The following is a 23,485-nucleotide window of genomic DNA, read 5'->3' as shown; positions in this document are numbered from 1 at the left end:
CTATTTTCCAAATCTTCTGAAGCCAAAGTCAGATTTGTGAACAAATCAGTCCAGATTAACCGGTTTACTGAATATAGTTGCCTAAGAAGTATTTGAAGTCAGAATTATTAGCCACCTTTAATATTTTTCTTCTTTTTAATATATTTCCCAAATGATGTTTGACAGAGCAAAGAAATTTTCACAGTGTGTCTGATAATATTTTTTCCTCTGGAGAAAGTCTTGTTTGTTTTATTTCGGCTAAAAATAAAATCAGTTTTTAATTTTTTAAACACCATTTTAAGGACAAAGTTATTAGCCCCTTTAAGCTATATTTTTTCTCGATAATTAACAGAACCATGGTTATGCAATAACTTGCCTAATTACCCTAACCTGCCTAGTTAACCTAATTAACCTAGTTAAGCCTTTAAATGTCTTTATAAGCTGTAAAGAAGTGTCTTGAAGAATATCTAGTCTAATATTATTGAAGAAATCTTCTATCAGATTACATCAAAAGCTCAGCGCGATCAGACGATCATAATCCAGAGCAGCAGTTCCCAAACTTTTCAGCCTGTGACCCACAAAATTACAATGCCATTGACTCGCGAACCCCTAATATCCTCTGAGGTGGTTATAAATACAGAAACCTTGCATGCAATACACACACACACACACCAATACACCCAAGTCTATTCGTCGTTAAATTATTTTAATGTATGTGAGTGCTGTGAATGGGCCAGAAAGTTTAACCTCATTCATTCATTCTCTTGTCGGCTTAGTCCCTTTATTAATGCGGGGTCGCCACAGCGGAATGAACCGCCAACTTATCCAGCAAGTTTTTACGCAGTGGATGCCCTTCCAGCTGCAACCCATCTCTAGGAAACATCCACACACACATTCACACACACACACTCATACACTACGGACAATTTAGCCTACCCAATTCACCTGTACCGCATGTGTTTGGACTGTGGGGGAAACCGGAGCACCCGGAGGAACCCCACGCGAACGCAGGGAGAACATGCAAACTCCACACAGAAACGCCAACTGAGCTGAGGTTTGAACCAGCGACCTTCTTGCTGTGAGGCGACAGCACTGCCTTCTGCGCCACTGCTTCGCCCGAAAGTTTAACCTGATGTTATAAAATCAATGTGCTGCATCTGACACTATTGCTGTGTCTTTAATATAATGTAGTTACCACAGGGCTCACAATCCAATAGAGCTAGTAACTATAGGCTACTATAATATCTATATAGTATATAGTAACTATAAATTTTTCTCTTCAGTAGGTTATGGATACAATATGGTAATACTTATGGTTTAATAAAAATAAATAGATTTTTGGAAATCACCAGGCGACCCCCCCTTTATTGTCCAGCGACCCCTAGGGGGCTCCCGACCCCCAATTTGAGAACCACTGATCCAGAAAATTATGTCTAAAGGCTGATTTATACTTCTGTGTCAAACACCGGTGTATGCTACGGCGCTGACGCATAGCCCTTCGCCGTGGCCGTCGCCGTCACTGATGTGCACCTCTCAAAAAATGTAACTACACGTCGCAACAACGCGTAGCGCAAGCTCTGTGATTGGTCGGCTTGGTAGCGCTGACGAGTCTGGGCGGGACCGAGAGCCGCGCGAATGGCGCGAGCGATTGTTTGAGTCCCGTGAAGGAGCTCCGGATGGAAAGTTTTGTTTTGTGTTTACCTCATGGTTAAAGTTGTTGCACGTCCGCCGGTTCCTGCCTCAAAATGAGCGAGTTTGAGCCACTTGTACATCCCGGAAGTGTTCAGGAAAAACAAAACACCAGAGAAGAAACTCGACACAGAGGAACATTTACACCTCACTGCCAACTAGCGTTTCGGAAGTGTTAATGCAGACCAACAGAGACAGCAGCAGAAGTATAAATGCACAGCTGCGCACGTTTAATTCGCCGTGAGTTACACTTGACGCAGAAGTATAAACCAGGCTTAACACAGCCATAAACGAGGTTGATGTCATGTGCGCAAGGTGCAGTCCATTCCAAATGGAGATTTTGTTTGATTTGAACGTTTAGCAGCGAAACTTACGAGTCAGTTTCACTTTATTAGTGACTCCAAATCTTAAATGTAATCTTAAGCTTTGGCAAACAGTTTTGGAGAATTTGATGTTTCAGCCATTCAAACAGAATGCCCAAGAGGTGTTTCAAAGATGGCCGCTGAGTGAAATGACTTGCCTTAAAGGAACTTTGATCTGGTTCCAGACAGTATTTCTGAAAATTCCCGATGAGGATGACGTGTACTGTTTACATTCCATGATCTCCCGGTGGTGACCGTTTCCCAAATCGCAGAACTGCCTCATTTTCCCATGGTGCAATTATCCCGGGTGAAGGGTGTTGTTTTAAGGTGCCTCCCCACCCTGCCTTTGAGGGTTTTTTTACCTCTCTCTAAATTGTGCTTTGTCCACTTAGATGATAATCTGCTTCACAGCACATGTGTCAGATGGAAGGAATGCTAATCTGGAAGAGGTGCAGAGCTTGGACTTTTTTGGCAGCCAGCTTCCCACTTACTTTCCATGCGGCTGCGTTCGGGAGAAGGAGAGGTGTTGACGAATCCCAGATAGGACAGTTCGGGATTCAGGCCTCTGTCGGACAGCTGACCTCAACTCCTGTACTGATGCCACATCCAGATCTGTAGCGATCGGTTATACAGTCACACTCGCAGTGTGTTTTCCCGAACCGTGAACCGCTCTACAACACAAACTGTATTTTATTGAAGTCATCTGTCAGACGGCGAATAATCAAGCCTCTCCTCTCCCTCGCTCTCTTTAGTCTGGAATGGAGGATCACAATTTCTGAATGAAGATGTTGAAGGAGCACTCCAATAGTTAAAAAGTAGTGTAGTTTTACTTGATTCAGCTGATCTCTGTGTTTGGTGGGAGCACTTTTAGCTTAGCTTAGCATAGATCATCGAATCCAATTAGACCAATTATTCTATAATAATCATTAATGAAGCATTAGCATATAGTTAAGTCATTATTTGTTAAGCATTAACTCTGCATTACATTACTTTATTATAACTAAGCCTTCAATTGTCATTTATAAGAGATTAACATAGCATAAATAGTTCACAGAACTGAATGCAATTGAGTTAATAAAGCATTTATTAACATACAAAGCAACTATTAATATATTCTGAATTATAAGATATACACAACCTGACAAAAGTCTTGTCGTCCATCCCAGTTGTGAGAGCAACATTCATCTGGGTTGCATTCAGTATGGGGGTGTGCGAGAGATCTGCAGAGTGGATGATCAACATCAACAGCCTGAGGTATGAAGACATTTGTGCTGCCCATTACATTACAAACCACAGGAGAGGGACAATTCTCCAGCAGGATAGCGCTCCTTCTCATACTTCAGCCTCCACATCAAAGCTCCTGAAAGCAAAGAAGGTCAAGGTGCTTCAGGATTGGCCAGCCCAGTCACCAGAACATGGGCTGAACATTATTGAGCATGTCTGTGGTAAGATGAAGGAGAAGGCATTGAAGATTAATCCAAAGGATCTTGATGAACTCTGGGAGTCCTGAAAGAAGGCTTTCTTTGCCATTTCAGATAAGTGTCAAAAAATCTCATAATAAGTGTCAAAAAATCTCAAAATAGTCTCAAAAAAATCTCAAAATAGTCTCAAAAAATCTCAAAATAAGTGTCCAAAAATCTCAAAATAGTCTCAAAAAAATCTCAAAATAAGTGTCCAAAAATCTCAAAATAACTGTCCAAAAATCTCAAAATAGTCTCAAAAAAATCTTAAAATAGTCTCAAAAAATTTCAAAATAAGAGTCAAAAAATCTCAAAATAAGAGTCAAAAAATCTCAAAATAAGAGTCAAAAAATCTCAAAATAAGAGTCAAAAAATCTCAAAATAAGAGTCAAAAAATCTCAAAATAAGAGTCAAAAAATCTCAAAATAAGAGTCAAAAAATCTCAAAATAAGAGTCAAAAAATCTCAAAATAAGAGTCAAAAAATCTCAAAATAAGTGTCAAAAAATTTCAAAATAAGAGTCAAAAAATCTCAAAATAAGAGTCAAAAAATCTCAAAATAAGTGTCAAAAAATCTCAAAATAAGAGTCAAAAAATCTCAAAATAGTCTCAAAAAATCTCAAAATAAGAGTCAAAAAATCTCAAAATAGTCTCAAAAAATCTCAAAATAAGTGTCAAAAAATCTCAAAATAGTCTCAAAAAATCTCAAAATAAGTGTCAAAAAATCTCAAAATAGTCTCAAAAAATTTCAAAATAAGAGTCAAAAAATCTCAAAATAACTGTCCAAAAATCTCAAAATGAGTCTAAAAAATCTCAAAATAAGTAAAAAAAAAAAGTCTCTACAGCAGTCTCAAAAGAAGTTTCAAAAAATCTCATAAGAAGTCTTAAAAGTTTTAAAATAGTCTGAAAAAAGTCTCAAAGTCTAAAAGAAGTCTTAAAAAAGTTTTTAAAAAGACTCAATTTTGTGAAATGGCTAAATTGGTGAAATAATTGACCAAACTACCCAATAGTAGCTATCATAAGTGTTACCACATTCACCATTAGAAGGTGCAAAAATCATTCACGAAGGAAAAATAAATCAAATAATTCAACCTCAATGACAAAAAGCTCCATCCCTTCTGCTACAGTACATGAGCAGACCTGCGAATGTTTAGTGTGACGTGGTCAACATACACTTATTTTTAACCATTGAATAAGTGCAGCATGCGGGTATTTAAAGTGCTCTTATTCTTTTTAGAATAAAATGAAAAATCCTACTTAATAATAATAATAATTATTATTATTACAGGATATACAAATGTCTCCTGCTCTGACTGAAGCTGGTGTGTGCGTGTGTGTGTGCGCGCGTGCGTGTGTGTGTGCGCGCGTGTGTGTGTGTGTGTGTGTGTGTGTGTGCGATTGAACAGCTCAGGAACTTTTTTCACCGATAAAGCAGCAGCAGCAGACGAACCTTACATGATGATGTCATGCTTAAATTTACTCACTTCTACCCCGAGACCACTCTGTTTCGCTAGTCATAGCACATATATTTCATATGTGGTAATGTCACGACTAAATGACTCATGTTCTGTCTGTCTGTGTGTCTGTCTGTCTGTTTTTCTTCCCTCGCTCCTTTGTATGTGTGTTTATATGAGTTTTTATCTGGAAAACATTCGCACTTGCCAAGAGAACACTCATCCTTCTTTGAGACAGCCAACACATGGTATAAAATTTGGGAATTAAGATGTGAATACCTTTGCAGCAGATCAGACTGCTCTTACGGTGTGGACGGGCATTAGTCATGCCGCCGTTTTCAGACTCGGTGATATCATTACAGTTTTGTGAATCACTCTGTGTGTCAGCGCTTCTGCATTTTACTGGGGATCAGCTTTAAATAATGAAAGTATAAGCACCGATGCGCAGGTCATTCTGAGAGTTTGGGGAATTTCTGAGCTCACACATAATCAGATGAGTCACGGTAGTCTAGGTGGACATTCTCGTCCAGCCATCTGATTATTTGTTTTCATCGCCAGTCCGAAATGTTTGAAGAATTAGTTTGTAGTTTGGTTAGTTGCCTTTTCAAAGACATTATTTAATACAACCCCAAATCAAAGAAAGTTGGCACAGTATGGAAAAAGCAAATAAAAAAAGAAAGTAGTCATTTCTAAATTAACTTTGACTTATATTTTATTGCAGACAATACAACAAACATTATTTAATGTGTTCCTTATGATTTTTATTGTTTGTTTTTTTTACAAAACAAACAACACATTTCAAAATGTAGATTTTGTGCTTCAAAATGCACCACACATTCTCTATTGGTGACAGGTCAGGACTGCAGGCAGGCCAGTCAAGTACCTGTATCCTCTTTCTTTATTTGCGATTTCCATACTGTCCTAACTTCTCATGATTTGGAGTTGAACATTATTGCCAGACTGGTGTGTGCCGGCTAGGAGACAGCCAACACATGGTGAAAAAAATGTGGGAAGTAAGATGTGAATACATTTGCAGCAGATCAGACGGCTCTTACGGTGTGGACGAACATTAGTTATGCCGCCGTTTTCAGACTCGTAGTGATTTCTAAATTTACTCTAACTTGTTATTTTATTACAGACAATACAACAAACATTATTCAATGTGTTCCTAATGATTTGTTTTTGTTTATTTGTTTTCTTTTTTTTAAGTAAACAACACATTTCAAATTGGAACATTAAAGCATTTACCAGTTTGTAATGTTGCTATTCCCTTTACAACACTTAAAATACATTTAAGTACCGAAGACAAGGGATGAACTGTTTCAGGTGTCATTTTGTCCGATGCTTCCTGCAAACAAGTCTTAAGGTGGGCTACAGTACAGGGTATTCGTTTTCGCATGTTGGTCTTCAAAATGCACCACACATTCTCTATTGGAGACAGGTCAGGACTGCAGGCAGGCCAGTCAAGTACCTGTATCCTCTTTCTTTATTTGTGATTTCCATACTGTCCTAACTTCTCATGATTTGCAGTTGAACATTATTGCCATCAGACTGGTGTGTCCCCCGGCACTAAAAGTCTGCTAAACCAAACTAAACCTGAGTAATTTGTTGAATGGGCATACAGAAAGAACGCAACGTGCTGTAATTTAAGAAAACATGTAATCACAAAAAAGTTTGCAAAATACTAGTACATCTTTAGAAAAATTTAATTAACTAATTTGCCTCACTTAAATCTTTTTATTCTTGTAATTATTGTACTTTAGAGATATTGTTTGATTTTATTTCTTTATTTCCCATTTGCTGTATATATTTTTTATTTGATGATGTTGATATATTACATATTTTATACATATTTAACATGCTTTGGCAATACTGTACAAAATGTCAGCAGCAAATTTTACCTGGGTAATCCTGAGTGGAATAAAATAATAGTGGATTTCTTTTTTTATTTTATTTCAACAGTCGTAGTTAGGCATGTGCTGTGGGTAAAATGTGTGTTTCAATCCGGCTACCACTGCGAGTATATTTCAAACCTGTGGAAGCCCTAAGCACTATCATTCAGTCTGAAAGGGCCTTTAGTTGACATTCGTTATTTCAAAAAACTGTTTCAAAATGAACCCGAAACCAAATATTTTCCAGACATAAACGCAGCACAACAATTTCCAAGGGCTGAAGATTCAAATGAATTGCCTCTTTTTTACTAGTACTCTTTTTAAAGCGTACCATCCAAACAAATCAACTTACTAAAAGTGAATCAGACTTCCCAGCACTATTAGAGACAGACACAGTCTAGACGTTGACTGAAGTGTGTTTGATTATTGCCTCAATGTTTGATTATGGCTCACTTGGAAAAAAAATTGTTACTTTTAGACAAAAGCTGAAACGTGATTCAGTTAATAGCGTCTCGACCTGTAGTTAGTCACTCTCTAATAGAGATGATAACAGTGTGTTGAGTTTGCTGTTGGTTCACCTACACTGTTAGCTACTTTCATTTTAATAAAGTGAGTAAACCCATTTCCTTAAAAGCAACAAGCTGACTTTACTTTAAATAGTGAGTAAATACAACCCAGCCTCTTTATTGATATGTACCCCTGTATATATTTCTGGACAGCGAGAAGTACATCAAAGGAACTACATTTTTGCAGTTTTTGTTTTGGCGAATCGACCAGAGGCTGCTGTGTATTCTTTTTCAGATCTCAAATTTCTCTCGTGGGTGCCATTAACACCTGCTGTTATCGTGAAATCCACTAGAGGTCGCTGTCAATTGACTGACCGACTTCCCCGCCTACCCACTTCCGTAAACATAACCGATATTTTTTCAAAGCACCGATTGACCCGGCCACCGCCTTCCCTAAACCCAACCAACAGTGTTTTCAAAAGCAATCCAGAAAAAGAAAAGCCCTTGCCTGATTTTTACCACGTTTTTAGATCTTACCACATTCTCACCCTGTTATTTACTTGTTTATTTTATTTTTTTGCCTTTTGTTTTACCTGCTTTCTGGACCCGTCCTTTGTCAGACTCAAACCCTGTCGTTGTGGGTAACTCCTCTCTGCGTCTCAGGTCCACTGACACACTGTACGTGGCGAGCTACTGGGCAAACTGGCAACAGCTGAAAAAGGAAATGCTCCTGAATGAAAGTGCCAAACTGCAGAAATTTAGCAAAGTCCAGAAATTAATAATTTAGCTAATAATTTGATTACTGATGTCCTTGTAAACACAGTCAGTCTTTCTCCTCTGTGTCTGTGTGTTTGTTTTGCCTCTATGAAAATCAGCGCGTTTCCAAACTGAAACTCCCATTTTTATGCAAATCCTTCCCTCTTTCCCTCCCCCGACACTCCCACCCAAACAGAGCTGGACACACCCACTTTCCTGACTTTTTTCAAATTAGAGAATAATAATAATGCATTTTATTTAAAGGCGCCTTTTATGACACTCAAGGTCACCGTACAGGACAGCTAAAACAATCAATTCAAATAAAAACACAATAAACAATAGAATACAATACAAGCTTTAAAAATGCAATCGGGTCAAAGAGAATAGGCTGTTCTAAACAGATGTGTTTTGAGTCTGGACTTAAATTGTGAAAGAGTGTCTAAATTACGGAGATCAGGAGGGAGTGAATTCCAAAGCTGAGGAGCAGAGTGGCTGAAGGATCTGCTTCCCATGGTGACAAGGCGGACAGAGGGAAGAGTGAGGTGAATGGAAGAAGAAGAGACAAGGGGGGTTTCATGGCCCTTTAAGACTGGCTACTATAACTTACGATTCACTTTCACATAGGAGAAATGACTAGAAATAATAAGTGGCAGAATATGAGCTGTTTTTAACATCTAAATATAAATGGAAGTCAATTACAAAAAAGATTGCAATGGCTGTGTCCCACTCATACATAAAGAATAAGGTCACTAGGTTTACACTTTCTTTAAATACAGTCAACTAATCGCCTTTAAAAACAAAGCAAACTAATCGCTTTCTACAGTGTGGAGCTCTGCTGATTGGTTTTCCTGTGATTACAAAAGCAGCTGTAAATGTAAGAGGCAGTATTGACTCAGAGTCCCATGAGGGCGCTCATGTTTTCATTGGGTGTTTGGGGGCCAGGCAGGGTGACAGAAACTCACATTTTTTTTGTTCATCCACGCTTTATTTGGGCTGCGTGGGGCCATCGCTGCCAGAGAACAGCTCTCGCTGCAGAGCACAAGAGCAAACACTCGTCTCTCCAAGCACAATACATGCTGCCCGCCGCTGCTTATTTTAAAAGAGGGATCGCATTCACATTTCACACTATTACCATTTCAAAGCACGAGCAAATGGCTTGAACGCATTACTGTTAATGCTGTGCCCACAGCTTCAGGCGGGAGGGAGACAGCGAGAGATTTGGCTGTGTTGATGATGATCAAAATATAATTATATTAAATATGACATCAATTAGTGTGTAAAATATATTTTGTAAACGTTCTGTCATGTCTGAATGTAAAAATTTCATAAATTTAAAAAATAATAATAATAATAATAAGGTTACCCCATTTTTCAGATTCAATATTAGTCTATTGCATCTCCAGAATGTGTATATTAAGTTTCAGCTCAAAACACCCATCAGATTTTTCATTATACCTTTTACAAGATGCTGTTTTATACTGATTTCCACCAGGGGGTGGTTTTGTCGTACTGCGCCTTTAAGACGAGTCTTCCCGCCTACTGTTTCTACATGCCTTCCCGCGTGCTTTACCGTACGTTCACACTGAAAGCGGCGAGAGCGTCCAAGGTCGCTCTGGCCGCCCTGGCGACAACGCTGTCCGCCTTCAGCTCCGGCGGCGAGAGCATCAAAACTCGCTACATTGATCTCGTACTTAAAGGAGCCGTTGCAGCATATCAGTTACATTCCTGCATAAGGCATGTTTTTAGCGTGAAAATGTTGCACACTTTTTATCAAATTCATATAACAATGGAAGATCAAGTTGCGTGTGGTGTGGCTTTGCTCTATTTATCCAATATGTGTCCATATGTCTGAAATATCCTGAAGCAGCAGTACTGTTTTGTACTGTCACATCGCGTGAGATTCCCACTTTTTAAAGATAAATTTATATAACATTAATGAACATCAGTAACTCGCCAGTAACTTATTTAATGTATGTTCCTGTAAGAAAACATTGGAAATTGGAAATCCGGCGACCGCAATAATCAAACCCTTGGGAACAACTGTGGTCGGAACCAAAGTTCACAGGTCTGTGTTCCCTGAACTGCTATCAAGCGGTGGACGTCTTCATTCTGATTGCTTGCCGCCGAACCGCGTCATAGCTCATTACCATAAAGTTGACTTCATTTCAACTCTCCTCGACGCTCACGCCGGCGAAGACGCGTCGCTCTGCTCCTCGCCGCTTATCGTCGCCTATCGCCGCCGGCTCTCATTGAAAATGAATGACTTCCGGCTACTTTGACGCTCTCGCCGCTTTCGGTGTGAACGTACGGTTAATCTCCTCCCTCAGCTGCGTCAGACAACAGACAGACTTAAAGGAAGAAGTTCTCACATAGCACACACATATATATATACACACACACAAACACACATACACATATATATATATATATATATATATATATATATATATATATATATATATATATATATATATATATATATATATATATATAAAATCTTTTTTCAAATATTTCCGATGTAATGTTTAACGGGAAAACATAAATATAAAATAAATATCAGGGGTGTAATGAATCATGGTTGATCTTTGATTCATACGGATGACAACCCAGTTTTTTGTAGTAGATTAATCCTAAATTTGTAATGATCGCAGAGAGATGATCACCTCTCATAGTACTGTTGCTGAATCATTTAAATCGCATGTGTGAAAGCATTTAGTCTAACATTAGATTTTAGTTTTTTGGGTTAGTTATGAAGTTACAAACAGTCAAATAACACAGCGGTACTGGGATAACACTTAATAATTTAGATAAAACCACTGATGTTTATGGTAAAGGTTAAAATCACCATCATATGCATTAAGCTTGATGCTCAAAAATAAAAGTAGGCAGCAATTACATTATTTAACCCATAGGTGGTGACAACCAGCCATTAATAATGTGCTACTGAATAATTCTTCAACAATGATCATCTAGCAATGAAACATGAAGGTTTATGAGAGAATAGCTGAATCATTTATTGAAAATGAGACTAAAATAAATATGGGTTGTACAAATGATAATGTCAGATTTCTACATTTAGCAATATCAGCTTTCCTAATGTAATAAATAATGTGATTGCAGCCTACAACCTTTATTTTTGAGCGTCAAGTTAAATGCATATGACGATTTAATCTAAACTATACACTGTTCCCCCAGTACTGCTGTTATTTGACTGTTTTTAACTTCATAACTGACTCAAAAGATTAAACACTGAATCTCTTAGGATTAATCAACATATGCAAATCACAATCGCTAATAATTTATGTTGCGTGGGTGTTGAGATCCCGATCTTTTAATGATTAATCGTGCAACTTGTATGCATTAGTGCAGGCTAAACAAGTGATAGAAACCGCCTTTAATAACCTAAGAAACCCACCACATCCCGAATAACCCACCACGACTTCTTCCGTCATCATTATATTTTACAGTAAAGCCTAAATGCTTTCATACACGTGATTTTAATTATGCGAGAGGAGATCTCTCTGCAGTCGTTACAAATTTAGGATTAATTGACAAGTAAAAAATATATTAATTTGCAGGCCATGTGTGTTCCGAACCATGTGTTGTGATCCGTACGAATCAACCGGGATCTGTTACACCCCTACTTGCCAAGTCACCACTCTGTCGTAGCATCCTTTGCTCTACACAACATCTACAGCTGAAATACACACCGCTGGCCTCAGGATAGCCCCTTTACTTCTCAAATGCATGCAAGGTGATCTCTTTTTCAGACACAATAGGATGGTAGAAGTCCCCAAACGTTTACATGAGTGCCTGGAGGAGGTTTTTCAGCATGGGCATTCCTCCAAAACACATATTATTCTGCAGTCTGTGCTATCAGGAGACAGTGCCTGCTCTGTGTTCAGAGATGCTGTCGATGGTCCTCCCCATTTAAGGTCTGTGGTTTTCTGTACAAAGCGAACCAAAGTCAGCGCAGCTTTGATGTGGCGCACACGTCTAGCTAAACAGCCATCCGTTTAACTCTCGCCTTGTTTTCTTTTACACCCCTTTTTTGTTTATCTGTAGCTCACATGCTCTGTTTTCCCTTTCCATCGTGCATTTCTAACCCAAACATACAGCGGGGTAAGATCACACCCCTTTGCACCTCCACACAAATATTCTTCTGATCTCGCTGCCAAAGTAAGGTGAAGTCATGCGGGCAGCTTTTTTTTTTATAGCCCTGAATGTACACAATGAGAATGCGCGCTCTGTAATTCTGCCTCGACTCTCCCTGCGTGATATATATACAGTCGAAGTCAGAGTTCTTTGGCTTCTTGGGAATTTTTTCAAATATTTCTCACATGATGTTTAAGGGTGCTTTCACACCTGCCTTGTTTAATTTGGTTGAATCGCACTAGAGTTAGCTTTCCCTCTTGGTGCGGTTCGTCTGGGCAGGTGTGAATGCAGCAATCTTACTCGAGTGCGCACCCAAAAGCAGGTCAAAAAAGCACACCGAGACCTTCGTTTCCACTGACTGGTACAGAACCGTACAGGTCACCTTTATCAGGCTTGCGTTAAAGGCAGGGATGGCTGACGTGAAACTGACGTTTCGACACAGTGTCGAGATCCCGAAGCGCAAGTGTTTCGAAACACTGCACCGAAGCATGATCCGAAACACCCAGGTCACGTGACTAAAGTGTTTCGAAACACCTGGTCATGTGACAAAAGCGATTCAAAGCATCGATCATTTCAGAGGCGTTTCAAGACCCGGAGAATCTGCATTTGACTGGCATGACCTTCATTATAACTCTGTCTAGTATGGCCCAGTGGACCGTGCGTGTGCACTATGGTACTATAATTCAAATTTATTTTGGGTTCGAATCTCGACTAGTACAATTACTCCAAAATCATGATTTTATGTATTTTAATCATGTTACTGTTTTATGGTGTAGCCTAGATAGGATACAGCTGCGGATATGCCATCAATTTACCGTCATTTTTGTAACACTGTAAAACAATAATTCATATTTTCACAGTACTGTGATGGGTTTAGGTTTTGGATAGACGTTAATAAAATACAATAGAAAATGTAATTAATAATATAAATAATTGTTGTTAACTTCTGGCCACAACTGTATCTGATCTAGTAACAACCCTGTTTTCTGAACAAAACAATACAAATTTATTTACAAGGTGTTTATTCGTATGTCAGAGCAATGTCGAAACAAAACGATACTATAACAAAGCATTACCAACTGGTGTTAAAGCATTTCTAAACAATTGTGTCAGTCTGGATTCAAACCCATTATTCCTGCATGGTAGTCACAAACTCTAACCGCTCGACTAAACCATTTGATGATTCAAGGCTACAAAGTGGGGTTTGATACCTCAATTTGCTCAACTGTTCTTTGCTGAAGCTGTTTCAGTGAAATACAAAAAAATGACCACTAGGTGTCACCGTAGAGTGGTGTTTCGAAACGTTTCGAAGCTTCGACACATTTGCTTCGATAGTTTCAGTGTTTCACGAAGCCTCGCTTTGCCCACCACTAGTTAAAGGATACCAATGGTAGTCTTTTGGTGGGCGTGGTGTACGATAGTTTCAGTAGACGTCATTCTCACTCGATGAAATGTCATTGTAAAGCTGTACGGGTCGTTCACATATCATAAGAGAAGCACTTCTCACAACACAGATGCTTTATACAGATCAACACTTCCCCCATAGCAAAATTTCTCTGGCCCAGATCTGGCCCACATGCCGCAGTGAATTACGTTACATGACTGGACCAAGTCTGACTTCCATACAAAAGACAAGTGTGGACCATATCTGGGCCAAGTCTCAGCCAAGTTAATAACCCATAACTGGGCCTGAACTGTCACGACTGGAATGTTTTTATAAACCATGTAGCATTTCGCTTTATGGCTGTGATTTTTTTTTTAAGTGACCTAATTGAATGATTTTTTTCTTTACGCAAAAATAATTTTAATGTATTTTAAAAGTGGGTCAAGAAAGATCAGACTTACGTGGCCCACATATATATTTTTAATATCTGGGCCAGATACTACATTTAATATCTGGTCCAAGTCTTGAGTGCCGCCTGTAAGACGGTGCCACCTCAGCCAAACCTGGGCCATGTTTGGCCCACATGCGGCATGCCACTGCCGGATGAATGCCTGCTGTGCCAGCTTTATGCCAAATCTGGGCCAGAATTCTTTGCTACCTGGGTTGTCTATAAAAGTTATTTACTAATCTTACTATGAACATGAGTTGATGATAAATGCAGATCAATAATATATCAGTAAAGAAATAGCCTGCTGTAACATCTGCAATTATATGAAATAAATAAATAAATGATCATATAAGAACACATACAGACCCTTACAATCTCCGATATGTTACCAGTTACAGAAAAACTACACACAGCAGACATCTAGTCCTTTTTTGGCTTCAAAAACAACACAACATATAGTCAGAGCAAACCTCTCATCTGTGTCTGTAATCTTCAGCAGCACATGTAATAATATATAATAGTTAATATATTATATTATTATAATTATTATATATAAATATTATCGATAATAGTTAAACATGGCAGTTTGTTCATGTTTTAAGTTGCTCCGTTTTTTCAGGCTTCTCCTTTGTTTTTTCGCGCTTCACTCTCACGTTTGTCCCTGTGTGAAAGGTTCAGATTTCAGAAGCACTTCAATAACCCCGCTCAAGCTCATCAGCTCATCAGCTCAAGAAGTTTGTTATTTCAAATGTAAACGCGCACGCGAGCTCTCTGGAGAAAGTGAAGTTGTGCGTTCAGCTCCGCCTTTTGGTACCCTTTTGCTGTGCTGGGTACACTTTGCAAAGTGTACCCAAAAAAATGGTACAGTACGGTTCGCTTTTAGGTACCTTTTGACAGTGATAGCCATAAGCGAACCGAACCAAACCATACCACTCAGTGGAAACGGGAAAATAAAACAGACCCAACGTCAAAAATAACTGCACCTTTTTGGACTAATCCGGCTGCCGTAGCACAATGCGCTGTGCATTATGGAATGTGGAGGAAAAATATTTGTTGTGGGTGCTTTACTAACAGAGAGAGAGAGGGGAAAGCATTACCTGATGGATCGTTGGTAATGTTTCCGGAAGATGACCATGTCGCAGTTTAACTAAATTAATTCACGCCTCCTCCTGAAGTGACTTGCGATTCGCCGTTTGCGATGCATTAAAACATTGTTTTCCAGGCGCAGCCACAGTTCATTCTCGAAATGTAGAGTTTGTCTAAAGCGATGTATATAAACAATATAGTATACGATGAGCAGGGATACAATCAGCCAGCGCAGTCATTGCTCCATAGTCAAAAGCAACTATTTCTGTCTGCCGGTTTGTTTACTTCCATTGCTTGGTTCCATTGACATTTTCCGCATGTTAATTCTGACCAATTGATAAGTGTGGTTTACTCGTAAACTAATTTCGAGAGGATCACCTGCTTATGATCAACACAGCTGGCTCCCCATTAGCTCCGTTATCTGCCCTAATAGATGATTACGGAAGCATTATAAATAACCAGAGTTTTTCACTCTAGTTATCTTCGTCTTGAAGCTACCCCCCCCCCCCCCTTTTTTTTTCCGATAGGGCGACACGGTGCCCAGTGGCTAGCACTGTTGCCTCACAGCAAGAACACCGCTGGTCCAACCTCCTATCGGACTGGTCGGTATTTCTGTGCGGATTTTACATGTTCTCCCTGTGTTCGTGTGGGTTTCCCCCGGGTTCTCCAGTATCCTAGCTTACTCTTCTCACACGGTGACAAGCAGGGGAGTTCTCCAGACCTACCTGAGCTCGAACTCCCCTCTCGCCCTTTTAACGGGAGGGAGCCCCAGGCTTGAGGATATTACCAGTTCAGGGCTCTCTCCCGGGACAGCATACCAAATACGCTTTATTGATTATCAGCTAAGTGTAAATTCTTAAAGCAGTGTAGGAAATATGTTCAACAACATCTGGCCAATGAGTGATGTGGGTTTTGTCACATGACTGCATTTTGGTTCTTTTCAACTGGTTCAGACCAAAGCCAGCAGTGTGGTGTGAGAACGACCCAAAGACAGCAGAAAATGCTCCTATGTATCATTTGTAGCCCTTGGTCCGGACCAAATGATGTGAAAGCACCCTAACAGAGTTTGTTTTTTTTATTTCGGCTAGAATAAAAGCAGTTCTGAATTTTTTTAAAACCATTTTAAGATTAATATTATAAGAAATATTTGTTTTGGATGGTCTACTAAACAAACCAGTTATGCATTAACCTGAGCACCTGGAGGAAACCCGGGAGAACATGCAAACTCCACACTGAAATGCCAAGTGGCCCAGCCGGGACTCAAACCAGCGACCTTCTTGCTTTGCGGCCCCAGTGCTAACCACTGAGCCACTGTGCCGCCCCACTCTTACATTTCTGTTTGATTGATGTGAACGCTGTGCGATCTGTAATGCACACAGACTTGATTAATGCAAAACAGTGAAAGATTAGACAGCAGGATAAACCGCATGGAGATTTGTGAAACGTCACTCCTATTGAGAATGAATTAAAGACACAGAGTCCCTGCTGGAAAATCATCAGCAGCCAATCAAATAATGCCTGACTAATAGCACCGGAGATCCGGCCAATACACTGAAAGAAATTGGATTTATTTTAAGGTAAGTGGTGGCAAACAATTCATAAGGGCTGAATTTAAAGAAACGAATGAAATTGAGCACTGTTCAACTTAATTGCTTTGCTCTATACAGCCCATATATATTATCATTTAACCACTTACCTAAAAAAAATGTAGTAAATCCAATGCATCTTTTTTTTTCAGTGCAGTTGCAGTGCATTCCAGCAGTCTGAACCCATCCAGTGGTTGACACACAGCAATGCATTACAGACTGTTCTTGTATTTGTCATGGCTTTTTGATAGGCCGTCTTATGCCAGGTTCTATGAGCTGTGACGTTCCCAGCCAGATTCACAGGGCGTTCAGGGGCGTGTTGTTTATGAGGCCACTGATGCTTTTACCAGAGCATTCTCTCTCTCTCTCTCTCTCTCTCTCTCTCTCTTTATTTTTGCTTTATTTATAGAAGTGTCATAAAAACTTGAACTCTTATGTAATACATTCTTAACAGGGAGCAGTTGTTTAAGTCATTTTAACTTTAAAAAAGCCGTCTAATGCACTTCATATGTTGAGAGATGATTACTGACATCTTTACTAATGTAATATAGGAAGGGTGTGACCAAACATATGTGCCTATAAACATATAACAGCGTCCATGCCTGCTTCTCAACACAGGAAAGGAGATATCCAGGATAAACCCGTGTGAAAGCCCACATGAAAAGGAAAATACTATTGTTTTTTATTGTAGGTGAGGTTTGTATATAACCTGATTTCGAGAGGATCACGTGCTTATGATTTATCACGGCCTGCCTTATATTACCTAATTATTATCTTCCAATCACACGAGCCCTAAGCTACTATAAATAACCACAGTTTTCAGTCCACTTCATCTTCGTTTGGAAGAAACCCCCCTCCTCCCCAATTCTCCTCCTTTACCATTGATCGGGCGGCACGGCGGCCCAGTGGTTAGCACTGTGAGCCCTACAGCAAGAACACTGCCAGCCCTGGTTCCGCCAGGCTGGTAGGTGTTTCCGTGAGGAGTTTGTATATTCTCCCCGTGTCCGCGTGGGTTTTCCCCGGGATCTCCGGTTTCCTCCCACCATCCAAAGATATACATTATGCATAACAATCAAGCACTTGTTTAGCCCCCCTTCTCACATGTTCCCTTAGCTAACGCAGCTGGGGAGTTCTGAGATCCACAGAGCTCAGGCTCCCTTCTAGCTCTGCGAACTGGAGGAAGCCCCGGGCTCGAGGATCCCTTGAGCTCAGGGCTCTCTCCCGGGACAGCATGCCAAACAAGCCTTAGATAGATCATCAGCTAAGTGTGAACTCTTGAAATACTATAGGGGAATTGCCAACCTACGTCATACATGTCGTCACACTGGTTCAACCGCGCATACCGGTTGCAATAGCAAACATGTCGTGTTGTGCGGTAGGATGCCAGAATCTAAAGTCTAAAAATAGAAAACTTAAACTTTACCGTACACCACACTGCTTTTAATGCCAACTGCAGACGTCTTTGGCTAACAGGCATCATAAGAGCTGAATGGAGTGAGGACCTATTTAAAAATGCTGAAATACTTCAAATCCAGCTAAAATCAGCTTGACCAGCCTGGTTTAAGCTGGATATAGCTGGTTTTGGCTGGACTCACAGCTTGGCTAAGCTGTTCAAGCCGGTTTTAGCTGTTCATCATCCAAGCCTGACCAGCTAAGACCAGGCTGGAAATGGCTGGAAACCAGCCTGGAAGTGGCCAAAACCCCTCTAAAACCAGCCTGGTCGACCAGATAAAACCAGGCTGGATTTTTCAGCAGGGAAGTCACTATATATATCCTCATTTCCTTTCTGTAACTGTCTTTGTCTGGAAGAAACCCCCCTCCTCCCCTTCTTCCTCCTTCATCCAGAATGGGCGGCACGGTGGCCCAGTGACTTGCACTGTTGCCTCACAGCAAAAATACCTATGGCGTTGGGTCCTTGCTGAGCCATCTGGTATTTCTGTGCGGAGTTTGCATGTTCTCCCCTTGTCCGTGTGGGTTTCCCCTGGGTTCCCCGGTTTCCTCCCACCATCTAAATATGCTCTATATTATAGATAAAATAAGCCTAAACCTTTTTATAATGTCTTACTCTCAGGAAGTTTGCCTTGGCCTCAGCAGCGGGGGAGTTTGAGATCGACCTGAGCTCAATATCCCCCTGCAAAAGGGGGGAGCCCTGAGCTCGAGAATCCCTTGAGCTCAGGGCTCTCTCCCGGGACAGCATGCCAAACAAGCCATGTATAAATCATGAGCTAAGTGTGAACTCTTGAAATAAAGGGACTAAACCAAAAGAAAATGAATGAGCTCTCTCTCTCTCTCTCTCTCTCTCTCTCTCTCTCTCTCTCTCTCTCTCTCTCTCTCTCTCTCTCTCTATATATATATATATATATATATATATATATATATATATATATATATAATGAATTCTCTGTACTTGTTGGTCAATGGCGGGCTTCACTTCTGTAAAAGCGAGAATCCGCTCTCTGTGAGCTGAGAAGAGTTATGGGTTAAGCGAGCAGGTCTTATGATGGGATTTCAAAGGTGTGATTTAAAATATGGGAAGCATGCACGTTTGGCCCATACATACAGAGCCTCTGTGATGCCGCCTAACACACACAGGAAGATCAAGCATTTCAAATTAAAGAGAGAAAAATGCATTCTGCCAGATGAAAAAGGTTTCCTGGGGTCAATTTCACATAAAAAAAACCCTCTTAAATGTAGAACAGTCAAGTAACCATGAAAGCTAATGTAAAACAGGCAGAGCAGGGCAACATTACCTGCTTCTGCTGGAGTCAGCAGTAAAAACACAAGCAGGGAGAAACACTGAAGCCTGAAGAGTGGATTCAAACGCACACGCATGAGAACCGCGTGAGATCCACAGATCAGGAGAAGCACATCTGAGTTCAGTTATTACAGGTGCACCGCTACAACTGATGCTCCAAATGGCAAGATTGTGCTTTGAAGCTGAAGTGTAGCACTCCTATTACATTTTAACTTTAAAGGAACGGGCGGCGTGGTGGTGCAGTGGGCAGCGCTGTTTCCTCACAGCAAGAAGGTCACTGATTTGAGCCTCGGCTTGGTCAGTTGGCGTTTCTGTGTGGAGTTTGCATGTTCTCCACATGTTGGCGTGGGTTTCCTCTGGGTGCTCTGGCTTTACCCACAAGTCCAAAGACATGCGGTATAGGTGAATTGGGTAAGCTAAGTTGTCAGTTGTGTACAGGGCCGGAGCAAGCCCGAACTGCCGCACTAGGCAGAGGACGATAACGCTGCCCTCAACCCCAACGTGAAAACGGTTATGAAATGAAGTGAGGTGTCACGGACCTCTATTCTGCCGCCCTATGCACGGATATAACTGAGGACGCGCGGGTGCTGAGGGAGGCAGGTGTCACGGACCCCACCCTCTCTATTCTGCCGCCCTATGCGCGGATATAACTGAGGACACGCGGGTGCTGATGGAGGTGTCGCTGATGCCGCCCTCTCTATTCTGTCGGCAATGCGCGAATATATCTGAGGACGCGGGTGGTGAGGAAGGTGTCGAGGACATAACTGAGGACGCTGGTGGTAAGGGAGGTGTCGCGGACGCCACCCACTCTACACTGCCGCCCTAGGTGGCCGCCTAGGTCGCCTCTATGGACGCGCCGGCCCTGGTTGTGTATGTGTGGGAATGTTGCAACCCAGGCTCATTCTGAAAACGTAGTCCCGTGGACGTTTCTGGAGACTGCAAAATACGTCCCGGGAGGAACGTATGGCTGCATTTCATTTTTTTTAAGCGAACGACACAGGGTTATGATATGACGCCGCTTCCTTTCGCGGTTACCGCGTGAGCGCTTACCTCCGTGTGGAGGGCTTTCCCACTGCAACCAGTTTGTCCAGTCAGCTCATCGTGTACGTCAGCAGACTTGAGACGCAGAGAGGAGTTGACTACGACGACTGGGTTCGAGTCCGGGGAAGAGCGGTTCCAGAAATCAGGTAAGACAAAAACAGAATCCAAAAAATAAAGCGAACGAGTTCATAACAGGGTGAGAATGTGGTGAAATCCGAAAACGTGGTAAAAAAAAAAAATCAGACAAGGGCTTTTCTTTTTCTGGACAGCTTATGTAAATTGTTGGTTGGGTTTAGGGAAGTGAGCGGGCGGGCGGGCAGGTGGGTCAATCGGTAAAATTGGTTGGGTTGGGGGAAGGGAGGAGGGTGGGTCAGCCAGTTAGCCGGTCGCCTAGTCATTCAGTCAGTCAGACAGCAGCCTCTCGTGGGCGAACAGCACGGGCGCAAACGGCACTTGCTACAGACATTTGAGATACGAAAAAGTGCACACAGCGGCCTCTCGCGGGTTCGCGGAAACAAAAACTGCAAAAATACATACCTCTCGGGACGTATTCCGCGGTCTCCAGAAACGTCCACAGGACTACATTTTCAGAATGAGCCTGGGTTGGAATGTTTCCCAGTGATGGGTTGCAGCTGGAAGGTCATCCGCTGCGTAAAACATATGCTGGATAAGTTGGCGGTTCATTCTGCTGTGGCGACCCCTGATTAATGAAGGGACTAAGCTGAAGGAAAATGAATGATTAAACAAGTATGTTCACTCAGCATGCTTCTTAAATATCTGCGTACATATTCTTATTGTTATGATTCAGAAGAGACTTGTGCCTTTAATAAACCCCAAACTTTCGAACAGTAGTGGTGTCCTCATTTAGATACAGGAAAACATCCATATATGAAGTGTGGGAGAAACAAGACATCAGTATATTACATTGCAGCTTGTGTGTGTGTGTGTGTGTGTGTGTGTGTGGGAGAGTCAGAGATGGAGGCGAACAGCCAGAGTGGCACCAGGTACAGCGCTTTATGAGAGATGGAACACATTAGAGTATTATTGCTTCAGCATGTTTTAACCCACACATTATTTCTGTCTCACTGACTCCTATCATAACCAGTGTGCGCCGGATGGGTTAGAGGTTAGGTTTAAGTTTCGCAGATAAAACTGTACATTTGTTTTGACTCAATCAGTTGACTGCGTGAGCGCGGCCCCGCTGTGCGCATGGAAACTCAAGATAAACAGAGGAATACCGCTAACGAGGTTGTTGGTGGTCGTGTGTACAGTAAAACGCGATCTGCACGCTTTCATTTTGTGGTGGGCAAAACCCTGAAGAGCTTCCAAAACGAGTTTGTTTTCGACCAAGGGCTGCAGGGCATGGCATGGAAGAAAATAGCAAAAATGTGTGTCAAGAACTTTAATTGTGGGGCCCCCGATCTGGAGGGATTCAGCCGCGTCTGTGCGGCAGACAGTGACTCAATCTCCAAATGTGAACGAGAGGCTCATCTATGAATACATTTACATGGATACCAACAATCTGATTTTGATAGGATTAAGACAATACTCTGATAAAGAGTCTACCATGTAAACAGCAGTTTTTGATGACCTTAATTTGACTCATAGTTGTACTAATTAAGAGACGAATTAAGACATGTGGAGTATTCCTGTTTAAGGGCTCTATTTTAACAATATAAGCACAAAGTCTAGAGTGCATGGTGCACCAGCATTAAGGGCGTATCTGAATCCACTTTTGCTATTTTAAGGACAGAAAAGTACGCTTTGCGCCCTGGCGCATGGTCTAACAGGGTTGTGCTTATTCCCTTAATGAGTTCTGGAAGTGTTTTGAGCATAACCTGCATTAAACCAATTAGAGTCTCATCTCTCATTCCCTTTAAAGGGTCACGAAACACTAAAACACATGTGTTGAGCTGTTGACAGTGGTATATGTGTCCCACACTGCTATAAACTCTATTAGGACACCTATATTTCACTAAAAAGTGTAAATTGGTTGTTTTTGCGTTATTTCAAGCAAATTCGTACTTTCGGTTTGAAACGATTTTTGAAGCTGCGTCACGGTCGTGAGATAATAGCGTGTATTCCAGCGTGCAGACTGGACGTCTGTGCCAGAGTGAGTCTTATTACGTCTTACAGTGTGCTGCATTAATGCATGAGTAAGGCTTGGTTCAAACCAATCAGCGCGCTCTATTGTTTCAATTCATTAATATTCATTACTGTCAGAGTGTATACGGCAGAGACGCCACGTTGTGTTGGCAAAACAAGCATGAAGTGTTGCTTTTATAGTTTTATAGTTAAGTTTTGTTTTCATTTTCTCTCTGTGAGAGCTCAGAGTCACGTGTGGATTAACAGTGTATGCGACGCTCGACAACAATAACTTACGTTTCCAAGGAGGATTATTGTTTACCTGAGAGCTGTTCTAATCTGCAAACGCTGAGATCCGGATTCGCTTGTAGTCTTCTCTTAATAAAGACGCGGCTCTAGTTGCTGGTGATTGTCCTGTCTCTACAGATTTGGTAAGTGAGCGACCAGTGCTCTTTGTTTATTCAGTTTGTTCGTATCGAATTGCACCGAGTGTAAACATGTTAGCACCACAACCAAACTTTAACCTCGTGTAGGATTTTCACCGCATTTTGTGACCGGAATAACACACGCGGCTTTCTGACACTACCTACCGTGTGCATCTAAGTTTCTGGGAAATGCTGAGGTTTTTTTTCTCTCATTCGCCGTGCGGTATCAAACATTGCATGAAAAATACACGCTTAGAGCAGATCCTCGAATCAAATATCGCGTTTGTCGCGAGGGACATGAATGAATTCCCTGAATGAAAGAGCCAAACTGCAGTTAAAGTCCACCATTTAATAATTTGGCAAATAATTCGACTACAGATGTCCATGTAGGTTAAACACAGTCACTTTCTCCTGTGTGTGTGTG

General features: G+C 41.1%; 1 protein-coding gene across 6 annotated transcripts in view; it reads left to right on the top strand.

The window, feature by feature from the left end:
- lyplal1 (lysophospholipase like 1) overlaps positions 1-23,485 on the top strand; it is a 65,674-nt gene that overhangs the window by 23,007 nt on the left and 19,182 nt on the right. The window contains exon 6 of one of the 6 annotated variants that reach the window (XR_011006569.2): positions 2,423-4,282. The exons of 2 other annotated variants lie outside the window; for them this stretch is intronic. The gene's annotated coding sequence lies outside the window, so the exon portion shown is untranslated. Of the gene's footprint in view, positions 1-2,422; positions 4,283-23,485 lie in introns of those variants that run through there. 3 more of the 6 variants (XR_011006570.2, XR_012391442.1, XR_012391441.1) reach the window with 3 other exon arrangements.

This window comes from Danio rerio, chromosome 16 (assembly GCF_049306965.1).
Source record: "Danio rerio strain Tuebingen ecotype United States chromosome 16, GRCz12tu, whole genome shotgun sequence".
Lineage (NCBI taxonomy): Eukaryota > Metazoa > Chordata > Actinopteri > Cypriniformes > Danionidae > Danio > Danio rerio.
This window is presented reverse-complemented; position numbering and strand designations above follow the sequence as displayed.